The sequence below is a fragment of the Triticum aestivum genome, chromosome 5B (assembly GCF_018294505.1).
Source record: "Triticum aestivum cultivar Chinese Spring chromosome 5B, IWGSC CS RefSeq v2.1, whole genome shotgun sequence".
Taxonomy (NCBI): domain Eukaryota; kingdom Viridiplantae; phylum Streptophyta; class Magnoliopsida; order Poales; family Poaceae; genus Triticum; species Triticum aestivum.
Window position 1 is genome coordinate 203,866,046 of NC_057807.1, and position 16,824 is coordinate 203,882,869.

Sequence of the window (16,824 nt, forward strand, 5' to 3'; positions counted from 1 at the left end):
ACGGTATTGCAGTGATAGGAAACAAGGCCTATGGTTCATACTTTCACTAGTGCAAGTTCTCTCAACAATATAACATAGATAGATCATATAACAATCCCTCAACATGCAACAAAGAGTCACTCCAAAGCCACTAATAGCGGAGAACAAACGTAGAGATTATGGTAGGGTACGAAACCACCTCAAAGTTATTCTTTTGGATCGATCTATAAAAGAGTCCGTACTAGAATAACACCTTAAGACACAAATCAACCAAAACCCTAATGTCACGTAGATACTCCATTGTCACCTCAAGTATCCGTGGGCATGATTATACGATATGCATCACACAATCTCAGATTCATCCAACCAACATAAAGTACTTCAAAGAGTGCCCCAAAGTTTCTACCAGAGAGTCAAGAAAACGTGTGCCAACCCCTATGCATAGGTTCATGGGCGGAACCCGCAAGCTGGTCACCAAAACATACATCAAGAGGCACGTGATAACCCATTGTCACCACAGATAAACATGGCAAGACATACATCAAGTGTTCTCAAATAAAAGACTCAATCCAATAAGATAACTTCAAGAGGGAAACTCAATTCATCACAAGAGAGTAGAGGGGGAGAAACATCATAAGATCCAACTATGATAGCAAAGCTCGCGATACATCAAGATCGTGCCTTAGAGAGAACACGAGAGAGAGAGATCAAACACATAGCTACTGGTACATACCCTCAGCCCCGAGGGTGAACTACTCCCTCCTTGCCATGGATAGCACCGGGATGATGAAGATGGCCACCGGTGATGGGTTCCCCCTCCGGCAGGGTGCCGGAACGGGCTCCCGAGAGGTTTTTGGTGGCTACAGAGGCTTGCGGCGGCGGACTCCCGATCTATCTTGATATTCGATGTTTTTAGGGTACGTAGGCTTATATAGGCGAAAGAAGTCGGTCGGGAGGTGCTCAAGGGGCCCACGAGACAGGGGGGCGCGCCCTACAGGGGGGCACATCCTCCTATCTCGTGGTTGCCTCGAGTATCTTCTAACGTGAACTCCAAGTCTCCAGGATCATATTCTTCCAAAAAATCACGTTGCCGAAGGTTTCATTCCGTTTGGACTCCGTTTGATATTCCTTTTCCTCGAAATACTGAAACAGGCAATAAAACAGCAATATGGGCTGGGCCTCCGGTTAATAGGTTAGTCCCAAAAGTAATATAAAAGTGTATAATAAAGCCCGTAATCATTCAAAACAGATAATAAAATAGCATGAATGCTTCATAAATTATAGATACGTTGGAGACGTATCAGCATCCCCAAGCTTAATTCCTACTCGTCCTCGAGTAGGTAAATGATAAAGAAAGAATTTATGAAGTGTGAATGCTAGAAGGTGCACAAGTTTGATCAATGATAATTTCAATCACCTTTTCTAGCATGATAATATGTCATAACAGTAGTTCATCTCATAAAACTTCTCACGATAAAGTAACAAGCAATTCACATGTCAAAGCATAGACCATAAACTTTCTTGAAAACTAGCAAACTACATTCCCAGTCATCAAACAATTGCAATTCGTCTTATTTTCAGGAATAGCAAACTCCACATACTCAACTATCATATAGTCTTCTACAATCACTAACACTCACACAATACTAATGGTTATGGAGTTTCAATCGAACACTGAGAAAGATAGGGGCTTATAGTGTTGCCTCCCAACGTATTCACCTTTGGGTGATGTCAACAATAATAGTTCATGCTAACTTACATCCAATTGGATATATATATCAGGATCACCCCAACACAAAGTGCTTGCCAAAGGATAAAATGAAAAAGGGAAAGGTGAAGATCACCTTGACTCTTGCATAAAGGTAAAAGATATAAGGTAAAAGATAGGCCCTTCACAAAGGGAAGCAGATGTTGTCATGCGCTTTTAGGGTTGGATGCACAAAATCTTAATGCGGATGAACTTCACTTTATATTGCCACTTGTATATGGACCTTTATTATGCAGTCCGTCGCTTTTATTGCTTCCATAACAAGATCGTATAAAGTTATTTTCTTCACACCAAAAGATCATACATATTTAGAGAGCAATTTTTATTGCTTGCACCGATGACAACTTACTTGAAGGATCTTACTCAATCCATAGGTAGGTATGGTGGACTCTCATGGCAAAACTGGGTTTAAGGATGTTTGGAAGCACAAGTAATATCTCTACTTGGTGCAAGGAATTTTTGGCTAGCATGAGGGGGAAAGGCAAGCTCAACATGTTTGAATGATCCATGACAATATACTTTAACTGAGATGTCGGAAAACATAACCCATTACGTTGTCTTCCTTGTCCAACATCAACTCTTTAGCATGTCATACTTAATGAGTGCTCCCAATTATAAAAGATTTCTACAATAGTGTATTTATATGTGAAATCTCTCTTCCTTCAATATTCTTTCATGAATTGTTCAAATGACCGATACAATGCTTGCTAACCTTCAATAAATTTACAACCTCTACTTCTTAGATGTGAAGTCATTACTCCCCATGGGATAAGCAAATGAAACATATATAATTTCAGATCTATGACATTCAACTCATTCAACCATTTACTCATAGGATATAAGTGAAGCACACGAGTAAATGAAAAACTACTCTAAAAAGATATAAGTGAAGATCAATGAGTAGCTAAATAATTATGTAACTATGCGAAGACTCCCTCTCATTTAAGAATTTCATATCTTGGTATTGTATTCAAACAGCAAGCAAAACAAAATAAAATGACATTGCAAGGATAGCACAACTCATGTGAAGAAGCAAAAACTTAGGCTCAACCGATACTAACCGATAGTTGTTGAAGAAGAAAGGTGGGATGCCTACCGGGGAATCCCCAAGCTTAGATGCTTGAGACTTCTTGAAATATTATCTTGGGGTGCCTTGGGCATCCCCAAGCTTGAACTTTTGTGTCTCCTTAATTCCTCTCATATCATGGTTTCTCTTTTTATCAAAAGCTTCACCCACACCAAACTCAACAAGAACTCGTGAGATAGGTTAGTATAAACCAATGCAAAACCTTATCATTTTCTACTGTAACAAATCACTAAAATTATTATTCAACATTGCATACTAAATGCCTCTGCGTATTTAATACTCCTATCATCAAATAGAATCATTAAACAAGCAAACATAACAGCAATCTGCCAAAACAGTACAGTCTGTAAAGAATGCAAGAGTATCAATACTTACCTAACTCCAAAAATTATTAAATAAAATTCCCACTGTAATGAATTTATCAGAGCTTAATATGCAAAAAGTTTCAACATTATATCATGCTCTGAATTTTCTAGGGAATTTTTGCAACAGCGGTAAACTTTCTGTTTTCAAACAGCAACATGTATACTAGCAAAATAAGCATGGCAAAGGCTATCCTTGACTCTTTTATTGAAACTAAAGATGCAAAACATTATTCTAAATAACATCAAGCAAATACTAACAAAATAAAATGACACTCCAAGCAAAACACATATCATGTGGTGAATAAAAATATAGCTCCAAGTAAAGTTACCGATGAACGAAGACGAAAGAGGGGATGCCATCCGGGGCATCCCCAAGCTTAGGCTCTTGGTTGTCCTTGAATATTACCTTGGGGTGCCTTGGGCATCCCCAAGCTTAGGATTTTGCCACTCCTTATTCCATAGTACATCGAATCTTTACCCAAAACTTGAAAACTCCACAACACAAAACTCAACAGAAAACTCATAAGCTCCGTTAGTATAAGAAAATAAAACCACCACTTAGGTACTGTAATGAACTCATTCTAAATTCATATTGGTGTAATATCTACTGTATTCCAACTTCTCTATGGTTCATACCACTTAATACTAGCCATAGATTCATCAAAATAAGCAAACAACACATAGAAAACAGAATCTGTCAAAAACAGAACAGTCTGTAGTAATATGTATCAAATGTATACTTCTGGAACTCTAAAAATCCTACAAAATTAGGAAGTCCTAGGAAATTTGTGTACCAATCCAGAGCAAAAAGAATAAGATCATGAGCACGTTTCTGTGAATTAAAAAAACTAATTTACTGGGTGCAAAAGTTTCTGATTCTCAGCAGGAGCAACACATCTATCACCGTAAGCTATCCTAAAGGTCTTACTTGGCACTTTATTGAAACAAAAGCTATAAAACATGATTAATACAATAGCATAATAATGTGAACACACAAAAACAGTAAGGATAAATATTGGGTTGTCTCCCAACAAGCACTTTTCTTTAATGCCTTTCTAGTTAGGCATGATGATGACAATGATGCTCACATAAAAGATAAGAATTGAAACATAATGGGAGCATCATGAAGCATATGGCTAGCACATTTAAGTCTAACCCACTTCCTATGCATAGGGATTTTGTGATCAAACAACTTATGGGAACAATAATCAACAAGCAAAGGAAGGCAAAACAAGCATAGCTTCAAAATTTTAAGCACATAGAGAGGAAAGTTGATATTATTGCAATTCCTACAAGCATATATTCCTCCCTCATAATAATGTTTAGTAGCATCATGAATGAATTCAAAAATATAACCAGCACCTAAAGCATTCTTTTCATGATCTATAAGCATAGAAAATTTACTACTCTCCACATAAGCAAAATTCTTCTCATGAATAGTAGTGGGAGCAAACTCAACAAAATAATTATCATGTGAGGCATAATCCAATTGAAAACTAAAATCATGATGACAAGTTTCATGGTTATCATTATTCCTAATAGCATACAAGTCATCACAATAATCATCATAGATAGCAACTTTGTTCTCATAATCAATTGGAACCTCTTCCGAAATAGTGGATTCATCACTAAATAAAGTTGACACTCTTCCAAACCCACTTTCATCAATATAATCATCATAAATAGGAGGAATGCTTTCATCATAATAAATATTCTCATCAAAACTTGGGGGAATAAAAATATCATATTCATCAAACATAGCTTCCCCAAGCTTGTGGCCTTGCATATCATTAGCATCATGGGTATTCAAAGAATTCACACTAACAACATTGCAATCATGCTCATCATTCAAAGATTTTATGCCAAGCATTCTATGTAATTCTTCTTCTAGCACCTGAGCACAATTTTCCTTTCCATCATACTCACGAAAGATATTAAAAAGACGAAGCGTATGAGACAAACTCAATTCCATTTTTTTGGCAGTTTTCTTTTATAAACTAAACTAGTGATAAAACAAGAAACAAAAAGATTCGATTGCAAGATCTAAAGATATACCTTCAAGAACTCACCTCCCCGGCAACGGCGCCAGAAAAGAGCTTGATGTCTACTACACAACCTTCTTCTCGTAGACGTTGTTGGGCCTGCAAGTGCACAGGTTTGTAGGAGAGTAGCAAATTTCCCTCAAGTGGATGACCTAAGGTTTATCAATCCGTGGGAGGCGTAGGATGAAGATGGTCTCTCTCAAGCAACCCTGCAACCAAATAACAAAGAGTCTCTTGTGTCCCCAACACACCCAATACAATGGTAGATTGTATAGGTGCACTAGTTCGGCGAAGAGATGGTGATACAAGTGCAATATAGATGGTAGATATAGGTATTTGTAATCTGAAATAATAAAAACAGCAAGGTAACTAATGATAAAAGTGAGCACAAACGGTATTGCAATGATAGGAAACAAGGCCTAGGGTTCATACTTTCACTAGTGCAAGTTCTCTCAACAATAATAACATAGATAGATCATATAACAATCCCTCAACATGCAACAAAGAGTCACTCCAAAGCCACTAATAGCAGAGAACAAACATAGAGATTATGGTAGGGTACGAAACCACCTCAAAGTTATTCTTTCGGATCGATCTATAAAAGAGTTCGTACTAGAATAACACCTTAAGACACAAATCAACCAAAACCCTAATGTCACCTAGATACTCCATTGTCACCTCAAGTATCCATGGGCATGATTATACGATATGCATCACACAATCTCAGATTCATCCAACCAACATAAAGTACTTCAAAGAGTGCCCCAAAGTTTCTACCGGAGAGTCAAGAAAATGTGTGCCAACCCCTATGCATAGGTTCATGGGCGGAACCTGCAAGTTGGTCACCAAAACATACATCAAGAGGCACGTGATATCCCATTGTCACCACATATAAACACGGCAAGACATACATCAAGTGTTCTCAAATAAAAGACTCAATCCAATAAGATAACTTCAAGAGGGAAACTCAATTCATCACAAGAGAGTGGAGGGGGAGAAACATCATAAGCTCCAACTATAATAGCAAAGCTCGCGATACATCAAGATCGTGCCATAGAGAGAACACGAGAGAGAGAGAGATCAAACACATAGCTACTGGTACATACCCTCAGCCCCGAGGGTGAACTACTCCCTCCTCGTCATGGATAGTGCCGGGATGATGAAGATGGCCACCGGTGATGGGTTCCCCCTCCGGCAGGGTGCCGGAACGGGCTCCCGAGAGGTTTTTGGTGGCTACAGAGGCTTGCGGCGGCGGAACTCCCGATCTATCTTGATATTCGATGTTTTTAGGGTACGTAGGCTTATATAGGCGAAAGAAGTCGGTCGGGAGGTGCTCGAGGGGCCCACGAGACAGGGGCGCGCCCTACGGGGGGGCGGGCACCCTCCTATCTCGTGGCTGCCTCGAGTATCTTCTGACGTGAACTCCAAGTCTCCAGGATCATATTCTTCCAAAAAATCACGTTGCCGAAGGTTTCATTCCGTTTGGACTCCGTTTGATATTCCTTTTCCTTGAAATACTGAAATAGGCAATAAAACAGCAATATGGGCTGGGCCTCCGGTTAATAGGTTAGTCCCAAAAGTAATATAAAAGTGTATAATAAAGCCCGTAATCATTCAAGACAGATAATAAAATAGCATGAATGCTTCATAAATTATAGATACGTTGGAGACGTATCATGGTTCTGTTCCAAAAATAACTTTTCTGAAGGTTTCATTCCGTTTGGACTCCGTTTGATATTCCTTTTCTTCGAAATACTGAAACAGGCAAGAAAACAACAATATGGGCTGGGCCTCCGGTTAATAGGTTAGTCCCGAAAATGATATAAATGTGTAAAACAAAGCCCATAAACATCCAAAAGGGGTAATATAATAGCATGGAACAATCAAAAATTATAGATACGTTGGAGATGTATCACTATACTATCTTCAGAAGTGCCAGGCAAGCAAAACCCCCTTGTTCATTCCGATACAATCCCACTCTCTCGCTCCTGCTCTCTTTTGCAGCATTAGGACAACAACGATTCATCTGTTACTTGCTGCGGTAGTTGAACCCCTTTTCCTCTGCATGACGTGTCATTGCCACAGTAAATAGATGAAACCCACTAGCATGAGTAGGAGTTGTTTGAGCCCTAATGTGCCTACTCATTCATGCTTGTTTGTCATGCCTGCTACTGCTTAGGGTTGTGTCAGGTCTGATTCATCGGGAATGAATTGGAAAGTGGTGAACTTGTCCTACTGTGTGTGAGCTAAGTGTGTGAATACGATTTGGTAAAGGTAGCGGTGAGAGGCCATGTAGGAGTACATGGTGGGTTGTCTCATTGAAGCCGTCCTCAGGAACTGAGTTCTGTGTTTGTGATCCATGAAACAACTACTACCACACGTTGGGCTCTGAAATATGACCCCGCCCGACTTCTTAACCACCCTAGTCCTCTGTCCAGCGGTTGCAAGTAGTTTTTGGTGTTTGTAGTATGCTGGAGGCCGTGCGCAGCACTGACCCGAGGGGTGGGGTGTGATGTGGTAGGCACGTGGCCGGGTATGCCGGGCGCCCGTTTGGTGTCGCAGAACCCTGTACACATCGTTCGGGGCCGTATGTGGAAACCTCGGCCGGACTCCCTGCGGATGGAACCTGGATAGGCGATAAACCTGGACTAGAGACTTGAGTGTTTAGGTAGGTCGTGGTCTACACCCACGTCGGCTTTCACTTGAAGTCTACCGAGCACATGTCGTGTGCAGACGCTAAGTGGTGGAAACATGTGTGAAGAAGTACACCCATGCAGGGTTATAAATAATACTCTATATTTGAATAGTCGCGTCCGCGGTAAAGGACCTCTGGGTTGCCTATACAGTTCATAGATAAGTGAAAGTGGATACTCTAAAATGCGCAAGATAAGTGTGAGTGCTATGGATGGCGTTCTCGTAGGGAGACGGGAGCGGATCCATAATGGTGTATTGTTATGGTGAATATGTGGACTCGTGTGTGCCACCTCAAAAGAGTTACTTGCAGTCGTAGTTCAGGATAGCCACCAAGTCAAGGCTGGCTTGTTGCTGTTAAATCCCACCATCCCCTTTGTTGATACTGATGCATATGTAGTTAGTTCTGATGTAAGTCTTGCTGGGTACATTTGTACTCATGTTTGCTTAATTTATGTTTTTGCAGAGAGACTTCAGTCTCGATAATAGTTCTGCGTGGACTTCGGTGTTTAGCTTGTTACCTCAGCTACGATCTTGTGCCCTCGGCAGGATCTGGTAGATAGTCAGGCTTCTCAACCTTTTTCATTTGTATATGTCTGTGTAGCTTTTGTCGATCCTTATTCTTAGCACTTTGAAGGGTCCACATCTCTAGTCCATGCCATGCCAATCATTGAACATCCTGAAATATTTATCTTAAATGGACATTAGTTCAATGAGATATATGTTGTTATGAACTACCAAAACCACCCGGGGATTAGTTGCACTTTCAGCTATGAAAACGGCCTGTGAACCACTTTCCGGAGAATCTACCAAGAGATCTTTTTCTCTTCCTCCCCCTCCCTATGCAGAAGCATGAGGGATGGAGGCCCGGGAGAGGGAAGCCATGATGAAAGTAGTTGAGGTGATCCATGCCAAAGGACAAGACAAGGGACCGAGAGGACATGGTTTGTGTTGGGAGAAGATGTGATGAGGACATCAATACCATTGTTACACCCACAGCCCCTACTGCTACATATACGGGACCAATTACTAGAGCTCGCGCACGCCAATTAAATTATCAGGTACTTTCGTTTCTTGGTAATGATTCTAATGTTCATGAGAATATGATGCTGCCTAAATTGGATACATTTGTTTTGCTTACAAATGAAGGGCCTAGCTTGGAGAAGGATGAACATTGGAGCAAGAACAAGCATGGAGATGATGCCATGTGCAAGGGGAACAAGAACGGAGTTACAAGTGATGATTTCAGGACTTTGAAGCCACCATAATTGGTGCATGAAGCCTTGGACGAAATATACAAGATGCCACTTCATAAATTTCGTCCCGAGGCTATTATAGGTGTTGTGTCACCTTTTTATTGGGCCAGGCCCATGTAATTTCGAAATACATAAGTATAGGCTATTTTTAGAGTCCGTATGTGTGGGGAAACAAGAGATAGGGTTGATTTCGGACCCCTCCACCAAGGGCCACAAAATTCCCCTCTCTTCCTCCATATATACAGCCCTTAGGGCACCGTTTAGACTTTGGGTTTTGTTTAGATTAAAAGTTCACCATAGCTGCAACTTCGCGTACTTCGTTTGTGTTCAACGACCAGACAAAGGCGTCACAGAACCCCACCTTGATCAATAAAGCTTTCATCTTATATTCGCAATATCTAGATTGCAATCTTAGTTTCTTGCTTGTTCTTCGTTTACTCGCAGGAAACAGACCCTCGTGGTCAGGTTGATCGTGCTCCGGCGTGGTCAATAACCTCTCAGAGTTGGTTTAGCGATTGCTAAGGCGCGACGTCCTCGCACGTTCGTAGTCGGATCGTCAAAGTCGACTTCCACCAAAGCGATATCCATCATCTCATCGAAAGACGGGACACCTTTGCCTCTATCAAGTGGTATCAGATTTCCAGGTTGCTCGGTGAGATTTTACAGTTTTTCGTAGTTTAGATCGAGTCTGTTCTTCATACCTACAGTCCACGAAAAAGCCACAAAAAAATTAGGGTTAGTTCATCATATCCGAACCAATCTGAGCCTTTGCATAATCTTTTTAGGGTTTTGCTTTGTTGAATTTGCGGTTGCATCGTCGTGTGTAGTTGCTGGTCTTAGAGTCTAGTCTTTTAGAGTTTCGAGTTCTGGTCATAAGTTGTCACGCCGCCGCCGCACCATCATCATTGCCCCTGCCATCTACCACCACCGCTCCGAATCCGTATCCATATACCACCACCAATCCGTGTCCATATACCACCACCGATCCATATCCATATACTACCACCGCTACCACCACCGCTGCCATATACCACCACCATATATCCACCACCAATCCGAGTTCCTTGCTTATTAGGTTTGTTTTCGAGATCCATCTAGATTCCGATTCGTGTTTCCTTGCCGGAGTAGGTTTCGGAAAAAAAAAGAGTCCGGAAACCACCCTCCGTTTAGGCCCAAAATTTTCCGAAAACGCACTTGTCGAAAATTTTTCTGGCTATCCTATTTTTAGGTGCTTCTAAGCGTATTGAGACAGTCGCCGTTATAGAAAGTTTTTTTTTGACCGTTTCCAGTTTTTGGGTCCAGGCAGTCGAAAAAAAAATTGGTCAATTTTTTTTTCGTGCCCATCCTGTCAGTTTGACCTGGGAAGAGTTTTGAGACACTCGCCATTATAGTGATTTTTTGCAAAAAAAAGAGCAGCGCAAAAAAAAGAGCGAGAAAAAAAATTCCAGAGTGTGCTTTTCCCCTTGTTTACGTGCAGCGCCGTGATTTTGTTAGTGTTCTAGGCTCGCGTCTCTAGCACGGTCTAGCCTAGGACCAGCACAGTACCGTCGTTGAGCGTTTATTCAACTTTGCATCTCTGAATTGATTATTGCTTACCCCTTTTTGCTACCATATTATAAGCCTTCCCAGCTCCACATACATCTACGTCGTGCGTTTGATTCTCCCTGGTAATCGCTCTATCCAAGCTTTGAGAGTTTTAACTACAACGGTTGTCGATCACCGCCTGTTGCTGGGTAAGAACTGGTAAGAATTTGAGTTTTGCTTGACGGATTTGTGACATCCACCACCACCACTTGTTCGTAGTCTGTAGGATCATATTCTTGTGTGTTTCTATTGCTGCTAACCATGCCAGGATCACAAGCCGACGAGATTGACTGGGAGAACTTATCGAACAAGGAGCTTCATGATAAGTTTCAGCAAATGATGACTGAACAGGTACAAGATGTGCTGAACAATTTTGAAGAGGCCATGGAGAAGATCACTGGCCTTAAGAAGACGTTCGAAACAAAGCTCGATAACAGATTTAATGAACTGCTTGCGCGTCTTCCACCACCGGCTGCACCTGTCGCACCTCTGCAACAACAACAACTACGCCCCCTTTCGAATCAGTATGGACGAGCACAGCGTGTTCCTATTGAGCCAGGACAAAATTCTGGTGCCGCTGCTAGTGCTGTTGGTGCTTCTTTGGCTCCTGCTACTGCTGCTGTTGGTACCCAGGAGGATGATGAGTATGCGGGCGATTATGAGGATGAGGTCGATCAAAATCAGCACTACATGTAGCCACCTGCACCACCACCAGCAGGTCGACCTCAGGTATATATTCGTAATGGTAGGCCTGCACGACCACCTCAGGTACGAGATGATGTCCATATTCCTAAACTGAAATTGAATATTCCACCATTTGAGGGTAGATATGTTCCTGATATATATCTTACTTGGGAGTTAGAAACTGAACAACGATTTACATGTTTACAATATCCTGAGGAGAGACGAGTTGCTGCTGCTGTTTGTGCTTTCACTAGTTTTGCATGTGTATGGTGGTCTGAACATTGTAGATTATATCCTATTCCAACTACTTGGGCTGCTTTGAAAACTGCTATGCGTACGCGTTGGGTTCCACCATATTATCAACGCGAATTGCTTCAAAAATTGCAGCGTTTAAGACAAGGGAAAAATTCTGTAGAAGAATATTATCAGGAATTACAAACTGGCATGATTAGATGTGGTATTGTTGAGGAGAATGAAGCTATGCTTGCACGTTTTCTGGGTGGATTAAATAGAGAGATTCAGACCATTCTAGACTATAAGGAGTATACTAATATCACTCGTTTATTCCATCTTGCTTGTAAATCTGAACGTGAAGTGCAGGATCGACAAGCATTGGCGCGAACTAACTTTTCTGCAGGCCGACCTTCATCATGGACACCGCGTGCATCTTCTACTTCAACTGCACCAGCACCTCAATTAGGTGCCTCCTCCAGTCGTGATACAAGAAAACAGGCACAACCACCATTATCTGCCAAGAGCGCACCTGCTGGGCCTGCACGGAGTTCTTCTTCTTCCATGGCATCAACAGGGCACACAAGTGATATTATTTGTCGTCGTTGTAAGGGAGGAGGTCATTATGCGAGAGAATGCAAATCTCCGCGTGTGATGATTGCTACCGCGGATGGTGGATATGAGTCCGCTAGTGACTATGATGAGGAGACTTTGGCGCTTATTACACGTGAAGAACACGGTGGAGATGATTCTGATCATGAGACGCAATACATGGCTCCTGAAGAAGCTGACAGGTATGAATGTTTAGTTGCTCAACGTGTTTTGAGTGTGCAGGTCACACAAGCTGAGCAAAAGCAGAGGCACAATTTGTTCCATACCAAGGGAGTTGTGAAAGAACGTTCTGTGCGCGTCATCATAGATGGAGGGAGCTGCAACAACTTGGCTAGCATGGAGATGGTGGAGAAGCTTTCTCTCACCACAAGACCACATCCACATCCTTACTACATCTAATGGTTCAACAACAGCGGCAAGGTTAAGGTAACACGTACTGTTCGTGTGCATTTTAGTATCTCTACATATGCTGATTATGTTGATTGTGATGTGGTACCTATGCAAGCATGTTCCTTATTACTTGGTAGACCATGGCAATTTGATAAAAAATCTATACACCATGGTAGAAACAATCACTATACTCTTGTTCATAAGGATAAAAATATTACTTTGCTTCCTATGACTCCTGATTCCATTTTGAAAGATGATATTAATAGAGCTAATAAAGCAAAACAGGAGACGAATAAGAGTGAAAATCAGATTGTGGCAAAAGAATTTGAGCAACAAATGAAGCCTAATAATAAACCGTCTAGTGTTCCTTCTGAAATTAAATTGAAAAGTGCATGTTTATTTGCCACCAAATCTGATATTAATGAGCTAGATTTCAGCAAATCTGTTTGCTATGCTTTTGTGTGCAAAGAGGCATTATTTTCATTCGAAGACGTGCCTTCCTCTTTGCCTCCTGCTGTCACTAACATTTTGCAGGAGTTCGCTGACGTCTTTCCACAAGACGTGCCACCGGGATTACCGCCTATTCGAGGGATTGAGCATCAGATTGACTTAATTCCCGGTGCTTCACTGCCAAACCGTGCACCATACCGTACCAATCTAGAGGAGACAAAGGAGATTATGCGTCAAGTACAAGAGCTTCTCGACAAAGGTTATATACGTGAATCCCTTAGTCCTTGTGCTGTTCCTATTATTCAAGTACATCACGTATGTGTGTTGATTGTAGAGGCATTAATAATATTACTATTTGTTATCGTCATCCTATTCCTAGGCTAGATGATATGCTTGATGAATTGAGTGGCTCTACAATATTCTCCAAAGTTGATTTGCGTAGTGGTTACCATCAAATTCGTATGAAATTGGGTGATGAATGGAAAACAACATTTAAAACAAAGTTTGGTTTATATGAGTGGTTAGTCATGCCTTTTGGGTTAACTAATGCGCCTAGTACTTTCATGAGACTAATGAACGAAGTTTTACGTGCTTTCATTAGATGATTTGTGGTAGTCTATTTTGATGATATACTGATTTATAGCAGATCTTTGGAAGAACATTTAGAACATTTACGTGCTGTTTTTATTGCTCTACGTGATGCACGTTTGTTTGGTAACCTTGGGAAGTGCACCTTTTGCACCGACCGAGTATCTTTTCTTGGCTATGTTGTTACTCCACAGGGAATTGAAGTTGATAAAGCCAAGATTGAAGCTATTGAGAGTTGGCTGCAGCCCAAAACGGTCACACAAGTGAGGAGTTTTCTTGGCCTCGCTGGATTCTATAGGCGTTTTGTGAGAGATTTCAGCACCATTGCTGCACCTCTCAATGAGCTTACAAAGAAAGATGTGCCTTTTCTTTGGGGTACCGCACAGGAAGAAGCCTTCTCGGTATTGAAAGATAAGTTGACACATGCTCCTTTACTCCAACTTCCTGATTTTAATAAGACTTTTGAGCTTGAATGTGATGCTAGTGGAATTGGATTAGGAGGTGTGTTATTACAAGATGGCAAACCTGTTGCATACTTTTCTGAAAAATTGAGTGGGCCTAGTCTGAATTATTCTACTTACGATAAAGAATTATATGCTCTTGTTCGGACTTTAGAAACATGGCAACATTATTTATGGCCCAAAGAATTTGTTATACATTCTGATCATGAATCTTTGAAACATATTAAAAGTCAAGCTAAACTGAATCGTGGACATGCTAAATGGGTTGAATTTATTGAGACTTTCCCTTATGTCATTAAACACAAGAAGGGAAAAGAAAATGTTATTGCTGATGCATTGTCTCGTCGCTATACTATGCTTTCACAACTTGACTTCAAAATATTTGGTTTGGAGACCATCAAAGATCAATATGTGCATGATGCTGATTTTAAAGATGTAATGCAGAATTGTAAAGAAGGAAGAATGTGGAACAAGTTTGTCGTTAACGATGGATTTGTGTTTCGTGCTAACAAGCTATGCATTCCAGCTAGCTCCGTTCGTCTTTTGTTGTTGCAGGAGGCGCATGGAGGAGGATTAATGGGACACTTTGGCGTGAAGAAGACGGAGGACGTACTTGCTACACATTTCTTTTGGCCAAAGATGAGACGGGATGTTGAGCGTTTTATTGCTCGCTGCACTACATGTCAAAAAGCTAAGTCTCGACTCAATCCTCATGGTTTATATATGCCTTTGCCTGTACCTAGTGTTCCTTGGGAGGATATATCTATGGACTTTGTTTTAGGTTTACCTCGAACAAAGAAGGGGAGGGATAGCATATTTGTTGTCGTGGATAGATTCTCGAAAATGGCACACTTTATACCATGTCATAAAAGCGATGATGTTGTTAATGTTGCTGATTTGTTCTTTCGTGAAATTATTCGCTTGCATGGTGTGCCAAATACTATTGTTTCAGATCGTGATACTAAATTTCTTAGCCACTTTTGGAGATGTTTATGGGCTAAGTTGGGGACTAAACTGCTTTTTAGTACTACTTGTCACCCCCAAACTGATGGACAAACTGAAGTAGTCAATAGAACATTGTCTACTATGCTTAGGGCTGTTTTGAAGAATAATAAGAAAATGTGGGAGGAATGCTTGCCTCATATTGAATTTGCTTATAATCGTTCATTGCATTCTACTACTAAGATGTGCCCTTTTGAAGTTGTGTATGGTTTCCTACCTCGTGCACCTATTGATTTGTTGCCTCTTCCATCTTCGGAGAAGGTTAATTTTGATGCTAAACAACGTGCTGAATTGATTTTAAAAATGCATGAGTTAACTAAGGAAAACATTGAGCGTATGAATGCTAAATATAAACTTGCTGGAGATAAGGGTAGAAAACATGTTGTGTTTGCACCTGGAGATCTTGTTTGGTTACATTTGCGTAAGGATAGACTTCCTAATTTGCGCAAATCAAAGCTAATGCCACGTGCTGATGGTCCCTTTAAGGTGTTAGCGAAAATAAATGGTAATGCATATAAACTTGAGCTGCCTGCAGATTTTGGGGTTAGTCCCACTTTTAACATTGCAGATTTGAAGCCTTATTTGGGTGAGGAAGATGAGCTTCCGTCGAGGACGACTTCATTTTAAGAAGGGGAGGATGATGAGGACATCAATACCATTGTTACACCCACAGCCCCTACTGCTACATATACGGGACCAATTACTAGAGCTCGCGCACGCCAATTAAATTATCAGGTACTTTCGTTTCTTGGTAATGATTCTAATGTTCATGAGAATATGATGCTGCCTAAATTGGATACATTTGTTTTGCTTACAAATGAAGGGCCTAGCTAGGAGAAGGATGAACATTGGAGCAAGAACAAGCATGGAGATGATGCCATGCGCAAGGGGAACAAGAACGGAGTTACAAGTGACAATTTCAAGACTTTGAAGCCACCATAATGGGTGCATGAAGCCTTGGACGAAATATACAAGATGCCACTTCATAAATTTCGTCCCGAGGCTATTATAGGTGTTGTGTCACCTTTTTATTGGGCCAGGCCCATGTAATTTCGAAATACATAAGTATAGGCTATTTTTAGAGTCCGTATGTGTGGGGAAACAAGAGATAGGGTTGATTTCGGACCCCTCCAACAAGGGCCACGAAATTCCCCTCTCTTCCTCCATATATACAGCCCTTAGGGCACTGTTTAGACTTTGGGTTTTGTTTAGATTAAAAGTTCGCCATAGCTGCAACTTCGCGTACTTCGTTTGTGTTCAACGACCAGACAAAGGCGTCACAGAACCCCACCTTGATCAATAAAGCTTTCATCTTATATTCGCAATATCCAGATTGCAATCTTAGTTTCTTGCTTGTTCTTCGTTTGCTCGCAGGAAACAGACCCTCGTGGTCAGGTTGATCGTGCTCCGGCGTGGTCAATAACCTCTCGGAGTTGGTTTAGCGATTGCTAAGGCGCGACGTCCTCGCACGTTCGTAGTCGGATCGTCAAAGTCGACTTCCACCAAAGCGATATCCATCATCTCATCAAAAGACGGGACACCTTTGCCTCTATCAAGATGTCGGCATCCTGTGTCAAACGGATCATCTATAGTGTTGGAGGAGGACCCGCGTGGGCGTGCTACAGGAGCACCCT